General features: G+C 29.5%; 2 long non-coding RNA genes across 2 annotated transcripts; both read right to left on the bottom strand.

The window, feature by feature from the left end:
- Positions 1-3,565: 3,565 nt before the first annotated feature.
- On the bottom strand, positions 3,566-6,577 carry LOC133665650 (uncharacterized). Its single transcript, XR_009828781.1, has 2 exons — positions 6,329-6,577; positions 3,566-6,254 (listed from the first exon to the last, which is right to left on the bottom strand). It is a non-coding gene; the product is annotated as an uncharacterized LOC133665650 (long non-coding RNA).
- An 11,017-nt stretch (positions 6,578-17,594) lies between these two features.
- LOC133667815 (uncharacterized) lies at positions 17,595-20,017 on the bottom strand. Its single transcript, XR_009833438.1, has 2 exons — positions 19,884-20,017; positions 17,595-19,810 (listed from the first exon to the last, which is right to left on the bottom strand). It is a non-coding gene; the product is annotated as an uncharacterized LOC133667815 (long non-coding RNA).
- Positions 20,018-23,852: the final 3,835 nt, after the last annotated feature.

Genomic DNA, 23,852 nt, shown 5'->3' with positions numbered 1-23,852 from the left:
TTGAAATGATACAATGAATTATCTACAAATCAAATCTTATATTACATAGAAAAAAAATATGATACAATTGGTAAATAAATTATTCATCGTTGTCCAACGTCATCCATCGATGAAGCCTTAAATTTAACTTATACTAGATCTTAATACTAAATCTTACATCTATCTTACATCTATCTTACATTTATCTTACATATATCTTACATCTTATATCTATCTTACATTATTCGAAAAACTAGGACCTAAATCTAAGATGCATGCATCTTATGATTTACGTCGAATATAATAAATTACAATAAAGAAATCTAATCATTTTAAAAGCTATATCTTATGTTGATTATCGTGGTCCAACGCCGTCGAAAATTGTCCATCGTTACATCGAATATAAGAAATTATAAAAAAAGAAATTAAAATCTATGTCGTATGCTGATTATCGGGATCAAATATCGTCCAACGTCGTCGATCGATGTCCACCGTTGTCCATCGATATATCGAATATAACAAATTATAATAAAGAAACCTAATAATATTGAAAGCTATATCGTATGTTGATTATTGTGATCCAACGTTGTCCAATATTCTCCATCGTTACATCGAATATAAGAAATTATAAAAAGGAAATTAAAATCCATATTCTATACTGACCATCGTGATCCAACGTTGTCCCACGTTGTTCATCGATGTCCATTGTTTTCCATCGATACATCGAATACAAGTAATTATAATAAAGAAATTAAAATCTATGTCGTATGCTGATTATCGGGATCAAATATCGTCCAACGTCGTCGATCGATGTCCATCGTTGTCCATCGATATATCGAATATAACAAATTATAATAAAGAAACCTAATAATATTGAAAGCTATATCGTATGTTGATTATTGTGATCCAACGTTGTCCAATATTCTCCATCGTTACATCGAATATAAGAAATTATAAAAAGGAAATTAAAATCCATATTCTATACTGACCATCGTGATCCAACGTTGTCCCACGTTGTTCATCGATGTCCATTGTTTTCCATCGATACATCGAATACAAGTAATTATAATAAAGAAATTAAAATCTATGTCGTATGCTGATTATCGGGATCAAATATCGTCCAACGTCGTCGATCGATGTCCATCGTTGTCCATCGATATATCGAATATAACAAATTATAATAAAGAAACCTAATAATATTGAAAGCTATATCGTATGTTGATTGTGATCCAACGTTGTCCAATATTTTCCATCGTTACATCGAATATAAGAAATTATAAAAAGGAAATTAAAATCCGTATTTTATACCGACTATCGTGATACAACGTTGTCCTACGTTGTCCATCGATGTCCATTGTTTTCCATCGATACATCGAATACAAGTAATTATAATAAAGAAATTAAAATCTATGTCGTATCGCTAATTATCGTGATCCAACGCCGTTCAACATTCTCCATGGTTACATCGAATATAAGAAATTTTAAAAAAAGAAATTAAAATCTATGTCGTATGCTGATTATCGTGATCAAATATCGTCCAACGTCGTCGATCGATTGTCCATCGATACATCAAATATAACAAATTATAATAAAGAAGTCTAATCATATTAAAAGCTATATCGTATATTGATTATCGTGATCCAACGTTGTCAATATTCTCCATCGTTACATCGAATATAAGAAACTTAAAAGAGAAATTAATATCTATGTTGTATTTTGATTATCGTGATCAAACATCGTCCAACGTCGTCGATCGATTGTCCATCGATACATCAAATATAACAAATTATAATAAAATGATTATCGTGATCCAACGCCTTCCAGCATTCTCCATCGTTACACATAAATATAAGAAAATATAAAAAAAGAAATTAAAATCTATGTCGTATGATAATTATCATGATCCAACATCGTCCAACTTCGTCTAACGATACTTACCAATGTCCACCGATGTCCATTAATACATCACATATAAGAAATTAGAAAAAGGAAATTAAAATCTGTACGCTATATTGATTTTCGCGATCCAACGACGTCCAACGTTGTCCATCGATATCCATCGATGAAATCATAAATTAACTTATTCTAGATATTAATACTAAATCTTAAATTATACTTATTATACTAGGACCTAAATCTAAGATGCATGCATCTTATGATTTACATTGAATATAAGAAATTATATCAAAGAAATTAAAATCTATGTCGTATGTTCATTATCATGCCGTCCAACATCGTCAACGTCGTTCAATGTCGTCCGACGTCGTTCAATGTCGTCCAATGTCGTTCAATCTCGTCCAACATCGTCCAACGTCATCCAACGATGTCCACCGATGTCAATCAATGGTCATTGATGTCCACTGATAAATGGAATATAAGAAATTATAAAAAGGAAATTGATATTATTCTCCTATGTTGATCATCGTGATTCAATGCACGTTGTCCAACATCGTCCAATATCGTCCAACGTCATCCAATCATGTGCACCGATATCAAACGATGTCCACTGATGTCCACTGATAAATGGAATATAAGAAATTATAAAAAGGAAATTGATATTATTATTCTATGTTAATCATCGTGATCCTACGTCGTCCACCATCGTGCAACGTCGTCCACCGTCGTCCACCGTCATCCACCGTCATCCACCGTCGTCCACCGTCATCCACCGTCGTCCACCGTCGTCCACCGTCGTCCACAGTCGTCCACAGTCGTTCACCGTCGTCCAACGTCATCCAACGTCGTCCACCGTCGTCCACCGTCGTCCAACGTCGTCCAAAGTCGTCCACAGTCGTCCAACGTCGTCCAACGTCGTCCAACGTCGTCCAACGTCGTCCAACGCCGTCCACCGTCGTCTAACGTTGTCCATCGATGAAATCTTAAACTAACTTATTCTAGATCTTAATACTAAATCTTAAATCTAACCTAAAAAATATTACACGTAAAACTAGGACTTAAGTCTAAAACGCTCGCATCATATGATTTACATCGAATATAAAAAATTGTAACAAAAGAATTAAAAATCTATGTCGTATGTTGATTCTCGTGATCAACGTCGTCCATCGATGTCCATCGATGAAATCTTAAACTAACTTATTCTAGATCTTAATACGAAATCTTAAATCTAACCTAAAAAATATTACACTTAAAACTAGGACTTAAGTCTAAAACGCTCGCATCATATGATTTACATCGAATATAAAAAATTGTAACAAAAAATTAAAAATCTGTGTCGTATGTTGATTATCGTGATCCAACGTCGTCCAACGTCGTCCAACGTTGTCCATCGATGAAATCTTAAACTAACTTATTCTAGATCTTAATACTAAATCTTAAATCTATCCTTATTTTATACTTAAAACTAGGACTTAAGTCTAAAACGCTCGCATCTTATCATTTACATCGAATATAAAAAATTGTAACAAAAGAATTAAAAATCTATGTCGTATGTTGATTCTCGTGATCCAACGTCGTTCAACGTTGTCCATCGATGAAATCTTAAACTAACTTATTCTAGATCTTAATACTAAATCTTAAATCTATCTTACTTTATACTTAAAACTAAGACTTACGTCTAAAACGCATCTTATCGAAATATAATAAATTACAATGAATATATTAAAATTAAGTCTTATTTCTAAATCTTAAACCTATTTTACATTATACTTAAAGTTAGAACCTAAATCTAAGATGCATGTATCTTATCATTTACATCGAGTATAATCAATTATAATAAAAATATTAAAATCTGAGTCTTAACATTAAATCTTAAATATATCTTATATTATAGTTAAAACTAAAACTTAAATCTAAGATGCGCGCATCTTGTCACATACATCGAATGTAAAAAAAACTTTATTTGTACCTTCAATCTAATCCACTGTTAATTAATCAAAATAATTTAAAGCAATCATTTTAGACTAGATTGAAGGTGTGCGTAGTTCTTGGCTTGCCATCGCTTTTCGAATGGAAATTAAGATATCTTTAAATGAAAAATATGAAAAGCGATGCCAATTACCGGGTCTCACCTACGGGGAGGTGACTAAGCATCGAGACCCATAAGGTTGAATTTATTGAATAATTTATTGACTAATACATTGAAATGATACAATGAATTATCTACAAATCAAATCTTATATTACATAGAAAAAAAATATGATACAATTGGTAAATAAATTATTCATCGTTGTCCAACGTCATCCATCGATGAAGCCTTAAATTTAACTTATACTAGATCTTAATACTAAATCTTACATCTATCTTACATCTATCTTACATTTATCTTACATATATCTTACATCTTATATCTATCTTACATTATTCGAAAAACTAGGACCTAAATCTAAGATGCATGCATCTTATGATTTACGTCGAATATAATAAATTACAATAAAGAAATCTAATCATTTTAAAAGCTATATCTTATGTTGATTATCGTGGTCCAACGCCGTCGAAAATTGTCCATCGTTACATCGAATATAAGAAATTATAAAAAAAGAAATTAAAATCTATGTCGTATGCTGATTATCGGGATCAAATATCGTCCAACGTCGTCGATCGATGTCCACCGTTGTCCATCGATATATCGAATATAACAAATTATAATAAAGAAACCTAATAATATTGAAAGCTATATCGTATGTTGATTATTGTGATCCAACGTTGTCCAATATTCTCCATCGTTACATCGAATATAAGAAATTATAAAAAGGAAATTAAAATCCATATTCTATACTGACCATCGTGATCCAACGTTGTCCCACGTTGTTCATCGATGTCCATTGTTTTCCATCGATACATCGAATACAAGTAATTATAATAAAGAAATTAAAAAATATGTCGTATGCTGATTATCGGGATCAAATATCGTCCAACGTCGTCGATCGATGTCCATCGTTGTCCATCGATATATCGAATATAACAAATTATAATAAAGAAACCTAATAATATTGAAAGCTATATCGTATGTTGATTGTGATCCAACGTTGTCCAATATTTTCCATCGTTACATCGAATATAAGAAATTATAAAAGAGAAATTAAAATCCGTATTTTATACTGACTATCGTGATACAACGTTGTCCTACGTTGTCCATCGATGTCCATTGTTTTCCATCGATACATCGAATACAAGTAATTATAATAAAGAAATTAAAATCTATGTCGTATCGCTAATTATCGTGATCCAACGCCGTTCAACATTCTCCATGGTTACATCGAATATAAGAAATTTTAAAAAAAGAAATTAAAATCTATGTCGTATGCTGATTATCGTGATCAAATATCGTCCAACGTCGTCGATCGATTGTCCATCGATACATCAAATATAACAAATTATAATAAAGAAGTCTAATCATATTAAAAGCTATATCGTATATTGATTATCGTGATCCAACGTTGTCCAATATTCTCCATCGTTACATCGAATATAAGAAATTTTAAAAAAAGAAATTAATATCTATGTCGTATTTTGATTATCGTGATCAAACATCGTCCAACGTCGTCGATCGATTGTCCATCGATACATCAAATATAACAAATTATAATAAAATGATTATCGTGATCCAACGCCTTCCAGCATTCTCCATCGTTACACATAAATATAAGAAAATATAAAAAAAGAAATTAAAATCTATGTCGTATGATAATTATCATGATCCAACATCGTCCAACTTCGTCTAACGATACCTACCAATGTCCACCGATGTCCATTAATACATCACATATAAGAAATTAGAAAAAGGAAATTAAAATCTGTACGCTATATTGATTTTCGCGATCCAACGACGTCCAACGTTGTCCATCGATATCCATCGATGAAATCATAAATTAACTTATTCTAGATATTAATACTAAATCTTATATTATACTTATTATACTAGGACCTAAATCTAAGATGCATGCATCTTATGATTTACATTGAATATAAGAAATTATATCAAAGAAATTAAAATCTATGTCGTATGTTCATTATCATGCCGTCCAACATCGTCAACGTCGTTCAATGTCGTCCGACGTCGTTCAATGTCGTCCAATGTCGTTCAATCTCGTCCAACATCGTCCAACGTCATCCAACGATGTCCACCGATGTCAATCAATGGTCATTGATGTCCACTGATAAATGGAATATAAGAAATTATAAAAAGGAAATTGATATTATTCTCCTATGTTGATCATCGTGATTCAATGCAGTCCCACGTTGTCCAACATCGTCCAATATCGTCCAACGTCATCCAATCATGTGCACCGATATCAAACGATGTCCATTGATGTCCACTGATAAATGGAATATAAGAAATTATAAAAAGGAAATTGATATTATTATCCTATGTTAATCATCGTGATCCTACGTCGTCCACCATCGTGCAACGTCGTCCACCGTCGTCCACCGTCATCCACCGTCGTCCACCGTCATCCACCGTCGTCCACCGTCATCCACCGTCGTCCACCGTCGTCCACCGTCGTCCACAGTCGTCCACAGTCGTTCACCGTCGTCCAACGTCATCCAACGTCGTCCAAAGTCGTCCACCGTCGTCCACCGTCGTCCAACGTCGTCCAAAGTCGTCCACCGTCGTCCAACGTCGTCCAAAGTCGTCCACAGTCGTCCAACGTCGTCCAACGTCGTCCACCGTCGTCTAACGTTGTCCATCGATGAAATCTTAAACTAACTTATTCTAGATCTTAATACTAAATCTTAAATCTAACCTAAAAATGTTACACGTAAAACTAGGACTTAAGTCTAAAACGCTCGCATCATATGATTTACATCGAATATAAAAAATTGTAACAAAAGAATTAAAAATCTATGTCGTATGTTGATTCTCGTGATCCAACGTCGTCCATCGATGTCCATCGATGAAATCTTAAACTAACTTATTCTAGATCTTAATACGAAATCTTAAATCTAACCTAAAAAATATTATACTTAAAACTAGGACTTAAGTCTAAAACGCTCGCATCATATGATTTACATCGAATATAAAAAATTGTAACAAAAAAATTAAAAATCTGTGTCGTATGTTGATTATCGTGATCCAACGTCGTCCAACGTCGTCCAACGTTGTCCATCGATGAAATCTTAAACTAACTTATTCTAGATCTTAATACGAAATCTTAAATCTAACCTAAAAAATATTACACTTAAAACTAGGACTTAAGTCTAAAACGCTCGCATCTTATCATTTACATCGAATATAAAAAATTGTAACGAAAGAATTAAAAATCTGTGTCGTATGTTGATTATCGTGATCCAACGTCGTCCAACGTCGTCCAACGTTGTCCATCGATGAAATCTTAAACTAACTTATTCTAGATCTTAATACTAAATCTTAAATCTAACCTAAAAAATATTATACTTAAAACTAGGACTTAAGTCTAAAACGCTCGCATCTTATCATTTACATCGAATATAAAAATTGTAACAAAAGAATTAAAAATCTATGTCGTATGTTGATTCTCGTGATCCAACGTCGTTCAACGTTGTCCATCGATGAAATCTTAAACTAACTTATTCTAAATCTTAATATTAAATCTTAAATCTATCTTATTTTACACTTAAAACTAGGACTTACGTCTAAAACGCATGCATTTTACGATTTACATCGAATATAAAAAATTATAACAAAAAAATTAAAAATCTATGTCGTATGTTGATTCTCGTGATCCAACGTCGTCCAACGTTGTCCATCGATGAAATCTTAAACTAACTTATTCTAGATCTTAATACTAAATCTTAAATCTAACCAAAAAAATATTATACTTAAAACTAGGACTTAAGTCTAAAACGCTCGCATCTTATCATTTACATCGAATATAAAAAATTGTAACGAAAGAATTAAAAATCTGTGTCGTATGTTGATTATCGTGATCCAACGTCGTCCATCGATGTCCATCGATGATGTCTTAAATTAACTTATTCTAGATCTTAATACTAAATCTTAAATCTATCCTTATTTTATACTTAAAACTAGGACTTACGTCTAAAACGCATCTTATCGAAATATAATAAATTACAATGAATATATTAAAATTAAGTCTTATTTCTAAATCTTAAACCTATTTTATATTATACTTAAAGTTAGAACCTAAATCTAAGATGCATGCATCTTATCACTTACATCGAGTATAATCAATTCTAATAAAAATATTAAAATCTAAGCGTTAATATTAAATCTTAAATCTATTTTATATTATATTTAAAACTAAAACTTAAATCTAAGATGCGCGCATCTTGTCACTTACATCGAATATTTGTACCTTCAATCTAATCCATTGTTAATTGATCAAAATAATTTAAAGCAAACATTTTAGACTAGATTGAAGGTGTGCGTAGTTCTTGGCTTGCCATCGCTTTTCGAAAAATTTTCAAATGGAAATTAAAATATTTTTTCTTTAATGAAAAATATGAAAAGCGATGCCAATTACCGGGTCTCACCCACGGGGAGGTGACTACGCATCGAGACCCATCAGGTTAAATTTATTGAATAATTTACTGACTAATACATTGAAATGATACAATGAATTATTTACAAATCAAATCTTATATTACATAGAAAAAAAATATGATACAATTGGTAAATAAATTATCCATCTTCGTATAACGTCGTCCATCGATAAAGTCTTAAAGTAACTTACATTGAAATGATACAATGAATTATTTACAAATCAAATCTTATATTACATAGAAAAAAAATATGATACATTTGGTAAATAAATTATCCATCTTCGTCCAACGTCGTCCATCGATGAAGTCTTAAAGTAACTTATTCTGGATCTTAATAATAAATCTTACATCCGTCTTACATTTACCTTACATCTATCTTACATCTACATTACATTATTCGAAAAACAAGTACCTAAATCTAAGATGTATACATCTTATAATTTACATTGAATATATGAAATTATAACAAATTAAAATCTATGTCGTATGATGTATCATTATGGTGATCCAACGACGTCCAACGTTGTCCATCGATGAAGTCTTAAATTATTCCTAACTTATTCTAATCTAAACTTATTCTAGATCTCAATACTAAATCTTAAATCTAACCTGAGAAATATACTTAAAACTAGGACTTAAGTCTAAAACGCTCGCATCATATGATTTACATCGAATATAAAAAATTGTAACAAAAGAATTAAAAATCTATGTCGTATGTTGATTCTCGTGATCCAACGTCGTCCAACGTCGTCCATCGATAAAATCTTAAAATAACTTATTCTAGATCTTAATACTAAATCTTAAATCTAACCTAAAAAAATATTATACTTAAAACTAGGACTTAAGTCTAAAACGCTCGCATCTTATCATTTACATCGAATATAAAAATTGTAACAAAAGAATTAAAAATCTATGTCGTATGTTGATTCTCGTGATCCAACGTCGTTCAACGTTGTCCATCGATGAAATCTTAAACTAACTTATTCTAGATCTTAATACTAAATCTTAAATCTAACCTAAAAATATTATACTTAAAACTAGGACTTAAGTCTAAAACGCTCGCATCTTATCATTTACATCGAATATAAAAAATTGTAACAAAAGAATTAAAAATCTATGTCGTATGTTGATTCTCGTGATCCAACGTCGTTCAACGTTGTCCATCGATGAAATCTTAAACTAACTTATTCTAGATCTTAATACTAAATCTTAAATCTATCCTTATTTTATACTTAAAACTAGGACTTACGTCTAAAACGCATCTTATCGAAATATAATAAATTACAATGAATATATTAAAATTAAGTCTTATTTCTAAATCTTAAACCTATTTTATATTATACTTAAAGTTAGAACCTAAATCTAAGATGCATGCATCTTATCATTTACATCGAGTATAATCAATTATAATAAAAATATTAAAATCTAAGTCTTAATATTAAATCTTAAATCTATCTTATATTATACTTAAAACTAAAACTTAAATTTAAGATGCGCGCATTTTCATTTACATACTTATGTCGCTTACATAGAATTGTACCTTCAATCTAATCCATTGTTAGTTAATCAAAATAATTTAAACCAATCATTTTAGATTAGATTGAAGGTGTGCGTAGTTCTTGGCTTGCCATCGCTTTTCGAAAAATTTTCGAATGGAAATTAAGATATTTTTTCTTTAATGAAAAATGTGAAAAGCGATGCCAATTACCGGGTCTCACCCACGGGGAGGTGACTACGCATCGAGACCCACCAGGTTAAATTTATTGAACGAATTGACTAATACATTAAATGATACAATTAGTTATCTACGAATCAAATCTTATATATAGAAAAGAAATGTGATACAATTGATAAATAAATTATCTATCGTCATCTAACTTAATCTATTTTCTTTATCTACTACATCTTAAATCTATGATTTATATATCCTACTGGCATCATCTGTACTAAAGATACGCTCCTATTTAACAAAGTAAAAAAGAAAGAAATGGAAAAAGAAAAAAAGTAAAGGGATTGAAAATATTTATGAATGAATATTTGTATATATAGAGTTGATTTTATGTTAAGGAGCGTATCATCTTACGAAATGTGCTTACAATAAACTTAATTTAAATGTCTATTTTACATTAAACGTAAACCTAAGACTTAAATTTAAGACTTAATTTAAATGTCTATCTTACATTAAACTTAAATCTAAGACTTAAATTTAAGACTTAAAATTTATTTAAATCTTAAATTTAAGTTTAAATTTAATCGAAGATACCTTTTATTTTGATATTTCACGCAGGAATTCCGAATATTTATTCAATTGTTTCATAATTAAAAATGCAAAAATACTAACAAATTTTATTTAATTTTAGGGAAATAGTAGAAAAAAATTTAATTTTAATTTTGACAACGAATAATTATTTGTCATTTGTTCCAAATAAATCAACTGTTTGTATCAATATATCGTAATAAGAATATTAATTTATAATATTAAATAAATTAATGTTCTTATTGCATAATGCAAACAATTTTATGTAATAGTACGAGAGTTTAAAATTCAAATGAATAAATTTTTTAGCAGTATTTTCATTAACAAATGCTGTAATAATTAGGGGCGCTGAAAAAAAATTATAGCCAAAAAAGGCTATAAGGACCACACTTGTGATCCAAAAACAGGATCATTTCCACAATGTTAGTGGAAGAATATGGGCATTTTATAAACGCAACACTACTTTCAAAAACGCGATCATTTTATAGCGCAACACTATTTTCAAAAACGCGATTATTTTTCAACGCAACACTAATTCTTAAAATGAATTTAATATAAATGCAAATGAATTGAAAGTTAATATCTCTAATTAAAACTCGAAATAAAATAAACATAAAATTTTTTAATATTACTATTTAAAAAAAATTATATTATTAAATTTAATAATGATTAAAATTATTAAAAAAAAATCGCGATGTCTCATAAAACGCAACACTAAAGCAAACGCGATTGTTATTCGCAACACTAATGCAAACCGTAATTTATTTGTCGCAACACTAATTAAAAAATCGCGATTGCCCGTTTTCCCACTTTGTGATCCGAAAGTAGGACCACATTTTTGCAGCTCTTGCAACTGCATTTTATGATCCCAAAACAGGATCACTTCCACAATATTAGTGGAAGAATCATGGGCATTTTATAAACGCAACACTACTTTTAAAAACGCGATCATTTTTTAGCGCAACACTACTTTCAAAAACGCGCTTATTTTTGACGCAACACTATTTTCAAAAACGCGATTACTTTTCAACGCAACACTAATTCTTAAAATGAATTTAATACAAATGCAAATGAATTGAAAGTTAATATCTCTATAATTAAAATTTGGAATAAAATAAACGTAAAATTTTTTAATATACTTTTTATAAAAATACTTTTATAAAAATTGTATTATTAAAATTAAAATTATTAAAAAAAATCGCGATGTTTCATTAAACGCAACACTAAATCAAACGCGATTGTTATTTATTCGCAACTCTAATGCAAACCGTAATTTATTTGTCGCAACACTAATTAAAAAATCGCGATTGCCCATTTGCCCATGATGATTGTACGTTGGGCCGGAATTCTCATCGGCCATAAATACTACTACTACTACTACTACTACTACTACTACTACTACTACTACTGATTCTAAAACGAGCATAGTGACAAAGTAGTAACAATGACTTCCCATTCTTTGGATCCAGACAAGATCCAAAAAATGAGAAACCATTCGTTGCAGCCCCTCTTCGTGACAGTTTGTCGAGGCCTCTTCGGTCTTCCTCCTTCGGGCGCAATGCCCGCTGAAACTTAAGTCTAGGCTCGAGATTTCCTAATCGCAAAAAAAAAAAAAGAAAAAAAATAGACTAAATCGCGAAAGCTGAGTGCACATGGACGACCAATAGTCATTACTGACCATTGTCCGCACATGCGCAGAATCTCGAGCGCACGTTCGTTTCGCCCATTTCGCGACCGCGACCGCGAAATTCGAAAAATCGATATAAGTAAAACCAGAAACGAATGGTCATCGATGACCACTCGTCTCAGCTCCACTCTCGATTTTTCAAATTGTATTTCCTGAAACAGGTTGTCACGCGAAAACGCGCCTACCCGACCAGAGACTGTGACAACCTGCCCGGCCCTACCTACTTATAATTAACACGCACACCAGAAAGTATACTACCTATCCTACCTAGCGCTATATTTAAAAAATGGCAAAACAATCACACCAACACACTCACTCCACGGTTCTCACACATTACACCCGGGTGCAAAAAGCCTACACTAGAGAGAGCGTCCCGGGACGCCTCCGACACCCGAGCTTGATATTTCTTTCATACTCTAACTTTACGTACCTTTTCCTGAAATCGACTGACGATGGCTAATGATCATTGCGTGAATCGCGACAAAAAATCGTATCTATCTCGATTTTAATTATCAATAAAAATGGCATTACTAAAATTTAATAATTGATATCAATTTACAATTTATAATTTTATGATAATATTAACAAAATTGTAAATCGTATAATTGATAATATAATAAATAAAAATGAGAATCGTAACGATGCAATTCCACAGCCTAATCGCAAACACACATAATGTGGAAAATACATCGTGCACGATCACTAACTTATCGTCAGTCGCCGTTAAAAACTTATAAACTATAGTCATCATGCCTATTGCCTCTCTCTCACCCAAGTAACACCTGGGCACGTGAGTGAGATCGTGGCAATAGACACGGAAGGGGTTAAACCTGAAAATCCTAAACTAAAAAAATATTATAAATATCTATTTTTTCTCTAACGGACTAATATTCTTTATTTCATCATCTATTTTTACTTTAAATTTTATTTAATGACTCTAATTTTATTAAAGTTATGATATCTAATAATAAAGCAAAAGAAAAATAAATAAGAAATTTATTTACAACAAGAAATACTAAATGCAAAATAAACTAATTGAATTGAAAAATTAAAGTTAACATTAATAACCTCAGGCGATTCCTTCATCAAAACATAGTTTCGAATTAGAAACTAGAAACACAATGTTCAATATTATTGTTTTGATTCCGAAATCTACCTGTCGCGATATATCTTCTTACACATTTTCGTATACGAAGGAACTAAAATTTAAAATTTTATATTTTGTATTATATGATTGTTGAAAATTGAAAATCGAATAATTAAAATATATTATAATATAAAGCGAAATGTAAAAAAGAAAAGAAAATTTTTAGTTTATTAGTATTTGAGAAACGCGATGTGCAAGAAGATCTAGCCTGAGCTAATAAACACAGAAAATGTTACTACTCACGGATATAATAAATATATCCGTGGTCACTATGCCCGTTGCAAAAATCTACGTATACAACCAATCACTCGTGTCGATTCGGACCTTTCGTCCTACGACATGATTGAGTGACCGGAGGAACATAAATGCATGCGACTCACCATTAGATGCGAAGAATATTGGCAGGGGGATGTTAGGAAATATCTGTAACAAAAAAAGAAACAACATAATTTAAAACACAATCCAGATTATTGAAAATTGAATTCTAAATTTAAAAATTAAAAATCTAATGATTTATATTGAGATAAAAAAATAAGAATTTAAATAAAATGATATAGATAATTACCTCTTCGCGTGATGGATGACCGCCGTATTTTCTTGAGAGAAGCACTGACTCTAAACGCGTAGTCTTTTAACGCGACCGGTTAAAAATTAAATTCGGCGAACAAACACTGATTCTAATTTCGCGTTATTCGTTAAAGAATTTAAAAAAACTTTTACGAAAGCAAACACTGACTCTACTGATCGCGCGCGGTAACAAAAATTTACTGAAAATAAAATTGTATAATAAGGGAGGGATAGGGTGGAAAAAAAAGTAAAATATTCTTCGATATTTTTCCTTTTTTTTCTTTTTCCTTTCAAACATTTGTTTAAGAAAATACTGCTATGAGTTCTAAGATACTTTTTAACATTCAAAAATTTTTATGAATTATTTACAAAAATTTGGAAAATTATTTGAATAATTTGGAAAAATTATATTATAATTGTTCGCTATCAAAATTTAGATTATAATCAATTATAATAAATGATGTCGCGAATTATAAATATTCGAAATTTCTTGCAAAATAATCAAAATTTTACAAGTTAAAGATACAATAACAAAAACTTAAACTTAAAACTAGTGTAGTTCTTAGCTTGGCATCAGTTTTCAAAAACTAATCATTCTAATATAGTTTTAATACAATATTTTTAATGTAATATTTCCAATAATTTGATCAAATAATATAAAATGAAAACCGATGCCAATTACCAGGTCTCACCAACGAGGAGGTGACTACGTCGAGACCCATATAATGATATTTAATTATTATTTAAATTGTGATAGTGTAAATTAAATGTTAAATACAAAATTAAAAAAAAAATTATACATTAAAATTTAAATCAAATTAAAATTTTTAAGTAAAGATTAATTTTAGATAGTGGCAATGGACAATTGAAAGTTAAATCAAATTAAAAATTTTAACTAAAACTAAAATAAAATTTAAAAATTAAAATATAATTAAAATATAAGGTTAAGACAAATTAAAAATTAAACGTTAAAGTAAATAAAAAATTAATAAATATAAATGAAATTGAAATAATAAAAATAAGTTCAAAATTAAAATTAAAAAGTTAAAGTGAATTGAAAATAAATTTAAATAAAATTAAAAAAAAATTAAAAAGAAAATATTTAAAGTTTGAAATAGAAATAGAATAGATTGATAAAATAAATTAAAAATAAAAATAAAAATTAAAAATTAAAAATTAAAAATTAAAAATTAAATCAAATCAATCAATTGAAAAATGTGAAGTTAATGTAAATTAAAAATTAAAAATTGAAAATTGAAAATTGAAAATTGAAAATTGAAAATTGAAAATTGAAAACTGAAAATTAAAAATTAAAAATTAAAAATTAAAAATTAAAAATTAAAAATTAAAAATTAAAAATTAAAAATTAAAAATTAAAAATTAAAAATTAAAAATTAAAAATTAAAAATTAAAAATTAAAAATTAAAAATTAAAAATTAAAAATTAAAAATTAAAAATTGAAAATTAAAAATTAAAATAAAATAGAAAGTAAAAATGGGAAAAATATGTGTTTAATAAATATTAAAATAAATAATAAGAAATTATTCTTAATATTACAAAATTTCAGTTTAAAGTGTTATGATTTCAATGTTATCGCGACGCGAGTTCGATAGGAAATGATTGCTCTCGCCCGTCTTGTCCTCTATTTATACAAGCGCGTGAGCCGATGTCGAACGAAAATATACGACCTTTTCCGACTTTATCAAAATAGAATTTTCGAATATATTAATGAACAATTTATCAAGTTTTAAATTTTAACTGTTAATTTATTATTAATTTATGGATATCATAACAATTTTTATATTTTTATTGTTAATTTATGGATTTAACAACATATTAAAAAATATATATAATAATTAATATATATATTTTTACGAAATAAAGAAAAATTCTATATTTTATAATATTAATTTGCGATTTAATATTATGTTAAAAATTATTTCTTATTATTTTATGCGAGAAATAAGTATAAAATAACACCGAATAGATTTATAGAATGAATAATTTAATAAATTCAGAATTTTTATTCTAATTTATTTATTGAAAAATATACTAAATATAACAAATCACATATATTTTTTTAAATTACACTATGTAAAATAAGATTTAATGGTTACTCTTTTTAATAATTAAAGATAATTATGTTTTCAAGACAACACTGCAGATGTGCGTAGTTCTTGGCTTGCCATCGCTTTTCGAAAAATTTTCGAATGGAAGTCAAGACATTTTTTTAAATGAAAAATAAGAAAAGCGATGCCAATTACCGGGTCTCACCCACGGGGAGGTGACTACGCATCGAGACCCATCAGGTTCAATTTATTGAACGAATTGACTAATACATTAAATGATACAATTAATTATCTACAAATCAAATCTTATATTACATAGAAAAAAATATGATACAATTGATAAATAATTAAAATTATTCATCGTCGTCCAACGTCATCCATCGATGAAGTCTTAAAGTTAACTTATACTAGACCTTAATACTAAATCTTACATCTAACTTACATCTATATTACATTTATCTTAAAATAATCTATTTTACATCTATCTTATATCTATCTTACATCTATCTTACATCTATCTTACATCTATCTTACATCTATCTTACATTATTCCTAAATCTAAGATGTATGCATCTTATGATTTACATCGAATATAAGAAATTATAACAAATTAAAATCTATGTCGTATGATGTATGATTATAGTGATCCAATGACGTCCAATGTTGTCCACCGATGAAGTCTTAAACTAACTTATTCTAAATTTTAATACTAAATCTTAAATCTTATCTAAAAAATATTATACTTAAAACTAGGACTTAAGTCTAAAACGCTCGCATCTTATCATTTACATCGAATATAAAAAATTGTAACAAAAGAATTAAAAATCTATGTCGTATGTTGATTCTCGTGATCCAACGTCGTCCAACGTCGTCCATCGATGAAGTCTTAAACTAACTTATTCTAGATCTTAATACTAAATCTTAAATCTATCTTACTTTATACTTAAAACTAAGACTTACGTCTAAAACGCATCTTATCGAAATATAATAAATTACAAAGAATATATTAAAATTAAGTCTTATTTCTAAATCTTAAACCTATTTTACATTATACTTAAAGTTAGAACCTAAATCTAAGATGCATGTATCTTATCATTTACATCGAGTATAATCAATTATAATAAAAATATTAAAATCTGAGTCTTAACATTAAATCTTAAATATATCTTATATTATAGTTAAAACTAAAACTTAAATCTAAGATGCGCGCATCTTGTCACATACATCGAATGTAAAAAAAACTTTATTTGTACCTTCAATCTAATCCACTGTTAATTAATCAAAATAATTTAAAGCAATCATTTTAGACTAGATTGAAGGTGTGCGTAGTTCTTGGCTTGCCATCGCTTTTCGAATGGAAATTAAGATATCTTTAAATGAAAAATATGAAAAGCGATGCCAATTACCGGGTCTCACCTACGGGGAGGTGACTAAGCATCGAGACCCATAAGGTTGAATTTATTGAATAATTTATTGACTAATACATTGAAATGATACAATGAATTATCTACAAATCAAATCTTATATTACATAGAAAAAAAATATGATACAATTGGTAAATAAATTATTCATCGTTGTCCAACGTCATCCATCGATGAAGCCTTAAATTTAACTTATACTAGATCTTAATACTAAATCTTACATCTATCTTACATCTATCTTACATTTATCTTACATATATCTTACATCTTATATCTATCTTACATTATTCGAAAAACTAGGACCTAAATCTAAGATGCATGCATCTTATGATTTACGTCGAATATAATAAATTACAATAAAGAAATCTAATCATTTTAAAAGCTATATCTTATGTTGATTATCGTGGTCCAACGCCGTCGAAAATTGTCCATCGTTACATCGAATATAAGAAATTATAAAAAAAGAAATTAAAATCTATGTCGTATGCTGATTATCGGGATCAAATATCGTCCAACGTCGTCGATCGATGTCCACCGTTGTCCATCGATATATCGAATATAACAAATTATAATAAAGAAACCTAATAATATTGAAAGCTATATCGTATGTTGATTATTGTGATCCAACGTTGTCCAATATTCTCCATCGTTACATCGAATATAAGAAATTATAAAAAGGAAATTAAAATCCATATTCTATACTGACCATCGTGATCCAACGTTGTCCCACGTTGTTCATCGATGTCCATTGTTTTCCATCGATACATCGAATACAAGTAATTATAATAAAGAAATTAAAAAATATGTCGTATGCTGATTATCGGGATCAAATATCGTCCAACGTCGTCGATCGATGTCCATCGTTGTCCATCGATATATCGAATATAACAAATTATAATAAAGAAACCTAATAATATTGAAAGCTATATCGTATGTTGATTGTGATCCAACGTTGTCCAATATTTTCCATCGTTACATCGAATATAAGAAATTATAAAAAGAAATTAAAATCCGTATTCTATATTGACTATCGTGATACAACGTTGTCCTACGTTGTCCATCGATGTCCATTGTTTTCCATCGATACATCGAATACAAGTAATTATAATAAAGAAATTAAAATCTATGTCGTATCGCTAATTATCGTGATCCAACGCCGTTCAACATTCTCCATGGTTACATCGAATATAAGAAATTTTAAAAAAAGAAATTAAAATCTATGTCGTATGCTGATTATCGTGATCAAATATCGTCCAACGTCGTCGATCGATTGTCCATCGATACATCAAATATAACAAATTATAATAAAGAAGTCTAATCATATTAAAAGCTATATCGTATATTGATTATCGTGATCCAACGTTGTCCAATATTCTCCATCGTTACATCGAATATAAGAAATTTAAAAAAGAGAAATTAATATCTATGTCGTATTTTGATTATCGTGATCAAACATCGTCCAACGTCGTCGATCGATTGTCCATCGATACATCAAATATAACAAATTATAATAAAATGATTATCGTGATCCAACGCCTTCCAGCATTCTCCATCGTTACACATAAATATAAGAAAATATAAAAAAAGAAATTAAAATCTATGTCGTATGATAATTATCATGATCCAACATCGTCCAACTTCGTCTAACGATACCTACCAATGTCCACCGATGTCCATTAATACATCACATATAAGAAATTAGAAAAAGGAAATTAAAATCTGTACGCTATATTGATTTTCGCGATCCAACGACGTCCAACGTTGTCCATCGATATCCATCGATGAAATCATAAATTAACTTATTCTAGATATTAATACTAAATCTTATATTATACTTATTATACTAGGACCTAAATCTAAGATGCATGCATCTTATGATTTACATTGAATATAAGAAATTATATCAAAGAAATTAAAATCTATGTCGTATGTTCATTATCATGCCGTCCAATATCGTCAACGTCGTTCAATGTTGTCCGACGTCGTTCAATGTCGTCCAATGTCGTTCAATCTCGTCCAACATCGTCCAACGTCATCCAACGATGTCCACCGATGTCAATCAATGGTCATTGATGTCCACTGATAAATGGAATATAAGAAATTATAAAAAGAAAATTGATATTATTCTCCTATGTTGATCATCGTGATTCAATGCAGTCCCACGTTGTCCAACATCGTCCAATATCGTCCAACGTCATCCAATCATGTGCACCGATATCAAACGATGTCCATTGATGTCCACTGATAAATGGAATATAAGAAATTATAAAAGGAAATTGATATTATTATTCTATGTTAATCATCGTGATCCTACGTCGTCCACCATCGTGCAACGTCGTCCACCGTCGTCCACCGTCATCCACCGTCGTCCACCGTCATCCACCGTCGTCCACCGTCATCCACCGTCGTCCACCGTCGTCCACCGTCGTCCACAGTCGTCCACAGTCGTTCACCGTCGTCCAACGTCATCCAATGTCGTCCAAAGTCGTCCACCGTCGTCCACCGTCGTCCAACGTCGTCCAAAGTCGTCCACCGTCGTCCACAGTCGTCCACAGTCGTCCACCGTCGTCCAACGTCGTCCAACGCCGTCCACCGTCGTCTAACGTTGTCCATCGATGAAATCTTAAACTAACTTATTCTAGATCTTAATACTAAATCTTAAATCTAACCTAAAAAATATTACACTTAAAACTAGGACTTAAGTCTAAAACGCTCGCATCATATGATTTACATCGAATATAAAAAATTGTAACAAAAGAATTAAAAATCTATGTCGTATGTTGATTCTCGTGATCCAACGTCGTCCATCGATGTCCATCGATGAAATCTTAAACTAACTTATTCTAGATCTTAATACGAAATCTTAAATCTAACCTAAAAAATATTACACTTAAAACTAGGACTTAAGTCTAAAACGCTCGCATCATATGATTTACATCGAATATAAAAATTGTAACAAAAAATTAAAAATCTGTGTCGTATGTTGATTATCGTGATCCAACGTCGTCCAACGTCGTCCAACGTTGTCCATCGATGAAATCTTAAACTAACTTATTCTAGATCTTAATACGAAATCTTAAATCTAACCTAAAAATATTATACTTAAAACTAGGACTTAAGTCTAAAACGCTCGCATCTTATCATTTACATCGAATATAAAAAATTGTAACGAAAGAATTAAAAATCTGTGTCGTATGTTGATTATCGTGATCCAACGTCGTCCAACGTCGTCCAACGTTGTCCATCGATGAAATCTTAAACTAACTTATTCTAGATCTTAATACTAAATCTTAAATCTAACCAAAAAAATATTATACTTAAAACTAGGACTTAAGTCTAAAACGCTCGCATCTTATCATTTACATCGAATATAAAAAATTGTAACAAAAGAATTAAAAATCTATGTCGTATGTTGATTCTCGTGATCCAACGTCGTTCAACGTTGTCCATCGATGAAATCTTAAACTAACTTATTCTAAATCTTAATATTAAATCTTAAATCTATCTTATTTTACACTTAAAACTAGGACTTAAGTCTAAAACGCACGCATTTTACGATTTACATCGAATATAAAAAATTATAACAAAAAATTAAAAATCTATGTCGTATGTTGATTCTCGTGATCCAACGTCGTCCATCGATGTCCATCGATGAAATCTTAAACTAACTTATTCTAGATCTTAATACTAAATCTTAAATCTAACCAAAAAATATTATACTTAAAACTAGGACTTAAGTCTAAAACGCTCGCATCTTATCATTTACATCGAATATAAAAAATTGTAACGAAAGAATTAAAAATCTGTGTCGTATGTTGATTATCGTGATCCAACGTCGTCCATCGATGTCCATCGATGATGTCTTAAATTAACTTATTCTAGATCTTAATACTAAATCTTAAATCTATCCTTATTTTATACTTAAAACTAGGACTTACGTCTAAAACGCATCTTATCGAAATATAATAAATTACAATGAATATATTAAAATTAAGTCTTATTTCTAAATCTTAAACCTATTTTATATTATACTTAAAGTTAGAACCTAAATCTAAGATGCATGCATCTTATCACTTACATCGAGTATAATCAATTCTAATAAAAATATTAAAATCTAAGCGTTAATATTAAATCTTAAATCTATTTTATATTATATTTAAAACTAAAACTTAAATCTAAGATGCGCGCATCTTGTCACTTACATCGAATATTTGTACCTTCAATCTAATCCATTGTTAATTGATCAAAATAATTTAAAGCAAACATTTTAGACTAGATTGAAGGTGTGCGTAGTTCTTGGCTTGCCATCGCTTTTCGAAAAATTTTCAAATGGAAATTAAAATATTTTTTCTTTAATGAAAAATATGAAAAGCGATGCCAATTACCGGGTCTCACCCACGGGGAGGTGACTACGCATCGAGACCCATCAGGTTAAATTTATTGAATAATTTACTGACTAATACATTGAAATGATACAATGAATTATTTACAAATCAAATCTTATATTACATAGAAAAAAAATATGATACAATTGGTAAATAAATTATCCATCTTCGTATAACGTCGTCCATCGATAAAGTCTTAAAGTAACTTACATTGAAATGATACAATGAATTATTTACAAATCAAATCTTATATTACATAGAAAAAAAATATGATACATTTGGTAAATAAATTATCCATCTTCGTCCAACGTCGTCCATCGATGAAGTCTTAAAGTAACTTATTCTGGATCTTAATAATAAATCTTACATCCGTCTTACATTTACCTTACATCTATCTTACATCTACATTACATTATTCGAAAAACAAGTACCTAAATCTAAGATGTATACATCTTATAATTTACATTGAATATATGAAATTATAACAAATTAAAATCTATGTCGTATGATGTATCATTATGGTGATCCAACGACGTCCAACGTTGTCCATCGATGAAGTCTTAAATTATTCCTAACTTATTCTAATCTAAACTTATTCTAGATCTCAATACTAAATCTTAAATCTAACCTGAGAAATATACTTAAAACTAGGACTTAAGTCTAAAACGCTCGCATCATATGATTTACATCGAATATAAAAAATTGTAACAAAAGAATTAAAAATCTATGTCGTATGTTGATTATCGTGATCCAACGTCGTCCAACGTCGTCCATCGATAAAATCTTAAAATAACTTATTCTAGATCTTAATACTAAATCTTAAATCTAACCTAAAAAAATATTATACTTAAAACTAGGACTTAAGTCTAAAACGCTCGCATCTTATCATTTACATCGAATATAAAAATTGTAACAAAAGAATTAAAAATCTATGTCGTATGTTGATTCTCGTGATCCAACGTCGTTCAACGTTGTCCATCGATGAAATCTTAAACTAACTTATTCTAGATCTTAATACTAAATCTTAAATCTAACCTAAAAAATATTATACTTAAAACTAGGACTTAAGTCTAAAACGCTCGCATCTTATCATTTACATCGAATATAAAAAATTGTAACAAAAGAATTAAAAATCTATGTCGTATGTTGATTCTCGTGATCCAACGTCGTTCAACGTTGTCCATCGATGAAATCTTAAACTAACTTATTCTAGATCTTAATACTAAATCTTAAATCTATCCTTATTTTATACTTAAAACTAGGACTTACGTCTAAAACGCATCTTATCGAAATATAATAAATTACAATGAATATATTAAAATTAAGTCTTATTTCTAAATCTTAAACCTATTTTATATTATACTTAAAGTTAGAACCTAAATCTAAGATGCATGCATCTTATCATTTACATCGAGTATAATCAATTATAATAAAAATATTAAAATCTAAGTCTTAATATTAAATCTTAAATCTATCTTATATTATACTTAAAACTAAAACTTAAATTTAAGATGCGCGCATTTTCATTTACATACTTATGTCGCTTACATAGAATTGTACCTTCAATCTAATCCATTGTTAATTAATCAAAATAATTTAAACCAATCATTTTAGATTAGATTGAAGGTGTGCGTAGTTCTTGGCTTGCCATCGCTTTTCGAAAAATTTTCGAATGGAAATTAAGATATTTTTTTTTAATGAAAAATGTGAAAAGCGATGCCAATTACCGGGTCTCACCCACGGGAGGTGACTACGCATCGAGACCCACCAGGTTAAATTTATTGAACGAATTGACTAATACATTAAATGATACAATTAGTTATCTACGAATCAAATCTTATATATAGAAAAGAAATGTGATACAATTGATAAATAAATTATCTATCGTCATCTAACTT

The sequence above is a fragment of the Apis cerana genome, linkage group LG1 (genome assembly GCF_029169275.1).
Source record: "Apis cerana isolate GH-2021 linkage group LG1, AcerK_1.0, whole genome shotgun sequence".
NCBI lineage: Eukaryota > Metazoa > Arthropoda > Insecta > Hymenoptera > Apidae > Apis > Apis cerana.
Note: the sequence above shows the minus strand (reverse complement) of the source record. Positions and strands in the feature narration are given on the sequence as shown.